We start from the raw sequence: 6,000 nt of genomic DNA, 5'->3' as shown, positions 1-6,000 counted from the left end.
GTTGGTCACAGCTGTCAGACCTGTAAAAAGACAGATAAGGGTGTACATTTGAAATCTGGTGGCTTAAGTGTAAGTGCACCTAGTGCTTGGACTAAATGAGATAACACAGGTAACACTGTTCAGGTTCCATCTTCTTTCCAGACTTGAATGAGATCTAACTATTTCACAGTGATATGAGACTGTGTATGTCTGTTGGTATTTCTAATGCTAAAAACCATTCCATTCCTCAAAACTTTATTTGGAGCAACGAAACCTTCACTGTGTCACAAATATTGGTGTGGGGTATCTACAAGTTGTATCTTTCACAGTGTATTTTCTTAGCATCATTATATCAAACTGATCAACAGGACAGGATGTATCACCAAAGGCTCGATATTGTATTTACACAGTTAATGGAGTAGAAATGAGCAAAGCATGGAGGCCATAAACAAACAAACGATTTGCCCACTCTCATTAATAAAACTGTGCCCCCTTCAAAGCTAATGAAAACCCTAAACATTTGTATCCTTTCTAAAATATGCTTTAAAATTCCCTAAGCCCTTACACATTTCAAAAAGATTTGCCCTTAGACTAAATAAAAGCAATATATTTTATAGGGTTTTCCACAACAGCCATCAGGAGATTAAAAAATAAAATAATAATAAAAATACAAAATTACTCTCTCATCTATAATTTGTATTACAATGTTATAGGTATGTATTACAGTAAATTCATAAACGAATAGATACCAGGATGCAAGTCCCTCGATGCACACAAATTATTCCAGTAACTGCTAATGAAAGCTGTTTCCTCTACCCAGAGATAAAAAAACAAAACACTCTCTTGGTTCTGACGGATCTTTGTCTTCTGTAAACCATAAGATATTTACATGCCCAAACAGGTTCAGGCTCCACTAGACAGCTGATCGTAGAACTTCTTAAACATGGTAGGCAAAGAGATTGTTGATAAAACTAGTTAGTTCGGAGATACTGGGCAATTTCAAAATACATATATGATTACTCAGTGCTTTATAACATTTGCAATAAGCAATCACAGAGTGATTTAGCTATATTTTTACTACCTCTCTACACATTATGAGGTCCCATATAATTTAATTTTTCTGAATGGATAATTTGTAATTTGAATACAACACATTGTCTTTTTGTTCTTCATAAAAGTAATGCAATCAAACCAAATCACCATCTACAAGGAGTGATATTGATAATAATATTAGGTCTGTGTTTTTTTTATTACAATTATTGCATTCAAGCTGAGATCAAGAGGTTAAGTCTCAATGTGTTCCACAATTGTTCACAATTTCAGCCTATTGACTGAGCTATAGATCAAGGCAGCAGTTTCTCTCTGGCTAAAAAGAAGAGAGTTTTACTTATTTCCTCATCATTGATTAATCCCAAGTGAAATTAATGTTCAATAGCTGCATTGTTCCAGTACATGTACATTTTGACCTCTCTGTTAAAATAAACATGTATTTCAATGCCATTATCAATATCACTTACTTGAAGAATCTTCTTGGGGATAAGGACTGTGTCTCTATTCGCTAACAAATGATTTTTTTTTTATCTCTACCAAAGTAGTTTTTGTGCCTCTGTAAGTACAGCTTTATTATTTATTTAGCAGTTCCCATCAGTACACAAGGAGAAAGAAATGCCACTTCTACATACGAATAAGTAAGAAAAATAATAATGATGTTTGTGTAGTAGTAGAAATTTAAGTATTAATGCATACACAATCTAGAAGAAGGTACAAAATTCTGTAGCATCTCCAAGTCTCAAATAAAATGAAGTAGGTGACCTTCAGCATGCTGAACGACACCAACATTTGGAATTAGTATTGCTCTTCAGCAGCTGGACCCATCACTTCCTCTAGGGTTTGATGAAAACAGGTGAAATCTCTCACAGACAGGACAGCAATGCTAATATCTCACGCTGTCAATAAGAGGCTGTCCTTGGCTGGGACTATGTATGTGCAATGAGTTTAGAAGTTATCTAAAGACATATGAAAGGATCTAAAGACATATGATCAGGATTTCAAAAAGTGACTTTAGACACAGAGCTCAAGATGTCTGAGAAGACAAGGCAGCCAGTATTGTACCATTTATGATGAGAAGAAATTTGTTCTTAATGACAGATTGGATCAGTCTTCCAGAAAGTATATCATACAGAGCAGAATGTAATGAAAGCTGTGGCAATGTAAACTAGGCTCCATCCATTTCTAAAATGATTATTCCAGCTAGGAAGAAACCTAGCTGTTTCCTGTCTGTTCAGCTAGCCCAATATTGCAAGCACAGGTGGCACTTGGAACAGAAGCTAGGTAAAATGTAGCGATGAATCTGTTTCCTCCTGAAGCTCTGGACTAAACTTACCAGCACACTTCGCATCTCTCCCTAATTGTCGTTGCTTCCTCCACAAGCTTGGAAGCAGTCACCTTGGGTGGGAATGAGAAGAGCAGGGTCTGCAAAGCTCTTAGCCCTCCAGTTAGAGCAGGATGATGAAAAATATTTCCAAGCTAGCACAAATGCAGGTCCATTACTGCAGGCATGAGTTTTGCTGTTCCTTCTGTCTTGTAGGAACAGGGCAAAAGCAAATACAAACACCTTCAGAAAACAGTTGGAACAAGTGTTACCTCTGACTTTCCTCCTGGATTTGTTTCTAGGGGTTCAGTCATAAAGGTTTGTTATCACCAAGATATTTTCCTTTTGTGAACTATACATGCTTTATAAATCTATTACTCCTGAAACACTACCACAATCTTAGGAGGTAATTGTGATTGTTCCCATACTACAGATGGAAAATGATGCATAGCTACTGTAATTGACTTTGCCCAGGTCAGGAAATGATTTAGTGGCAGAGCTCAAAATAGCAAATTCCAAGTCCTCTGTTGTAACCACTAATCTCCATTTCCTCTGTTCTGCTATTGCCTCTGGGAGAAAAGAAGATTTGAGGATGTAGGGAAAGGATACATATGAATTTTATAGTCAATACGGATGAAATCAAGTAAAATTCTTTACTCACAGTGCTCTATATGGGTTAGAAAACTTGCTGTGCTTCTCTAGCTGTAATCATCATCTAACATTTATTTCTGGCAATATCTTCTGTCACCTTTCTACTGACAAAGCCTTTATTTCTTATTATTACATTACTTATAATGTGTGTTGCCATCCCACCCAGCATGCTTCTTAATTAGTTACAAGTTGTAATATGTTTCTGGTAGCAGAGACAAAGAACTCTCCTGCTACCAGCAGGAGATTAGCAATCTCTTTCATTAGCAATTGTAAAGAATATTCTATTAATATTAATTATATTTTTATTACTGTTGTTATTATTATTTAACAGCATGCTACACGCATCAGCAAGTTTGAGATGGAAGGACTAATGTTTTCATAGCCTGAGTCGTGAGATAAGAGCATTTCAATGACGGGTGAACATCCCGGTACTTAATACTATCTATTCAGATACATAGATGTACTCTCCACAGCGCTCTCTGAGCACTTAACAACTGCGTTCTCTGTGAAGAGCACTTTATCACATACCAATAGCTCCTTTTATTTCCAGGAATATTCTCTCACACCCAGACACACCCCTCTTTTTTATGTATTAATATTTTTGTTTGTTTGTTCCATCTGCAATCCACTTATTTGTAGAACTATAGAATCATAGAATTCTTTGCTCTTTGACAAATTCCACCAAAGACATGAGTTTGCACTTTTCTGTATTTTGTCACCTATGGGTGCTGCAGAAGAGGAGGATGGACTTCAAAAGAGCTTGTTGAAAGATCAAGTTGTCTCCTATTGTTACTACACACCATTGTCACTGAGGGCAGAGTTGCAAAGGCTTTCTTTCTTTGACAGAATAACAACTTGTAGTAGCTACCCACAGAGTCTGTATGCAATTGTAATTCACTCTCAGGGCTGATCATAGCCAGTTCTGAACTGAGGACTGTCATCAAAAAAGTCCTGTGGAGAGAATTGCAACCTTGTATGTGTAGTTAGAGGCCACCTCTTATTTCAGTGTCAAAGGTTTCCTAGAGCTCTGTTTCAGCTGCGAAATTCCTTTACACTCCTCAACAAAGATAGAACAAGGCATATTTGTTTAATATTGCGACACTAGATCCTAAAAATTTTCATCACAATTAGGCCCCATTTTCATAAATCCCTCTACTGAACCCTAAAGCAACAGGGCCTATCAGAAGAGGGATATTTACAGAGCTGGATACAGACATAACTAGGGTCCTCTGCCTGTAGTTTGCATGTTGGACACAACACTTCTGATCTAGAAACTCTGTACACCCACCCACAGCAATAGAGATATTTATTTTTATATTTATATCTACTATAGAAACATATGGAGTTTCTATGTACTATAGAAACAGATGGAGTATACAGAACCATGTTACAAAATGTTACAATTTAATAAAATGGGTTTGAGAACACAATACAAATTTAATTGATGAAGATGGAAATCATGATGTTTAACAGACACAGAAGATCCTTAAATGGCTATTAATGGGAGCTAGTTTGTGATGATGGTGATTATGGTTCCAACAGTTGTGGTTGCAATGATTAGAATCTCTTTTCAAAGTGTGGGATCTGAGATAAAGATCGCAAGCAGACACCCAGCAGGAGCAGTAGGAACAGCGTGATAGAAACAGCTGTAAGAGAAACAAAACACTGTAGATACATGAGCTATATTGGATAACCATCTAATCCCAGAGCAACTGTCTTTGGAAAGGATTGTTCATTTGTTTATTTACAAGGTTTTGATTTGATTATCTATCTTTGGTTGATTTCATGGGAATAAGCACAAAAGCAAATCCTGTGATAGAGAATACAATTATTTTCAATGCAGAAATCTGTATTCAGCTTATTAAGTTTTACTATATACAAAGCACTTTGGAAAAGACAGTTTGGAATTTTTGCAATAACAGCAAAGTCACGTCCAATCAGTCTCATTATTCCTCTTTGTTGAGGGTAACCCATGCAAAGTAAAGGGTCAGTCTAGCACCCACAAGCCCCTTAGTCAGAATCTAGGCATAAGAGTTATCAAGACACTTCAGGAAAATTCTCCAAGAGATGTTAGATTTGCAAAGCTTACCCACAGAAACAACATTCTCCAGTATTTTAAAGAAGTGAACATGCTCTGCTACTGAAAAAATTCTGTCACTGCTGAAAGAAGTGAGAAGCTAAGAGGGAAAGAAAAGGTAGGACAACTTCTTTTATTAGCACTGGGGGCCCAAGACAACTTAAAGTGTTTGTGGACAACCACTATCAAAACTTGTAGAGATGGAAAACCTTTCTTCCTAAAGAGTTCAGCATACTCCAGATCTGTTTGACCACTTTAAGGAGGCCTCGTATATGCAAGCAGAGCTAAGGGACAAGGACCAGAATCTTGGGGTAAGATGGTGGACAAGCACCTCACCAGCTTCTGTGGGAGCACCTGTCACATCATGCAATCTTCAGGAACACCTCCAGTTTGTCAACAGTCTGGTCTCAGGTAAGACAACAGTAAGTCTCTCCTCGATTTCCCCATCACCTGCAAAAAGGGAATGGTAACACCTGCTTACCACATACTGTGTATTTGCTTCTCTTTAGGATTTCATTTATCAGTTAATGGCTACAAAGCATATAGGAGATGTTAACGAATATTCACAGCAATTCAGAGGTGTAAATTGGTGTTTTCTAATAGAATTTTCTCACTGTGCAACACTTTGCTTACTGAAGTCTATCACCTGATGCTATTACAGCTGATAATTGAGTCAGTCTCACCAGGAGTGCTTGAGTGTTTTGGACAGGCTTCCTTGGGAGCCTTTTCATGCTGATATGTTATTTCAAATGTTGCTGGTGAGGCATTTTTTAATCTTTGTATTTCCTAGGTAGTCAAATCATTCAGCAAAGTCTCTTTTGAGCTCAAAGGAGACACTAGCCTAGGCTTCAGATTTTCTGTTTTTAAGTTTTCGTGATGCTAGAAACCTAAATCAAGACTATACTTTGTCACATACATAATT

The 6,000-nt window shown here is 37.1% G+C and overlaps 1 protein-coding gene across 1 annotated transcript in view; it reads right to left on the bottom strand.

Moving 5' to 3' along the window:
* Positions 1-3,250: 3,250 nt before the first annotated feature.
* LOC308196004 (uncharacterized protein) overlaps positions 3,251-6,000 on the bottom strand; it is a 214,890-nt gene continuing 212,140 nt past the window's right edge. The window contains exons 16-17 of the mRNA XM_080594358.1: positions 5,415-5,528; positions 3,251-4,647 (exon numbers count right to left, since the gene is read on the bottom strand). The gene's annotated coding sequence lies outside the window, so the exon portion shown is untranslated. The remainder of the gene's footprint in view (positions 4,648-5,414; positions 5,529-6,000) is intronic.

The sequence above is a fragment of the Anser brachyrhynchus genome (assembly GCF_964034855.1).
Source record: "Anser brachyrhynchus genome assembly, chromosome: 5".
In the NCBI taxonomy this organism is placed as follows: domain Eukaryota; kingdom Metazoa; phylum Chordata; class Aves; order Anseriformes; family Anatidae; genus Anser; species Anser brachyrhynchus.
This window is presented reverse-complemented; position numbering and strand designations above follow the sequence as displayed.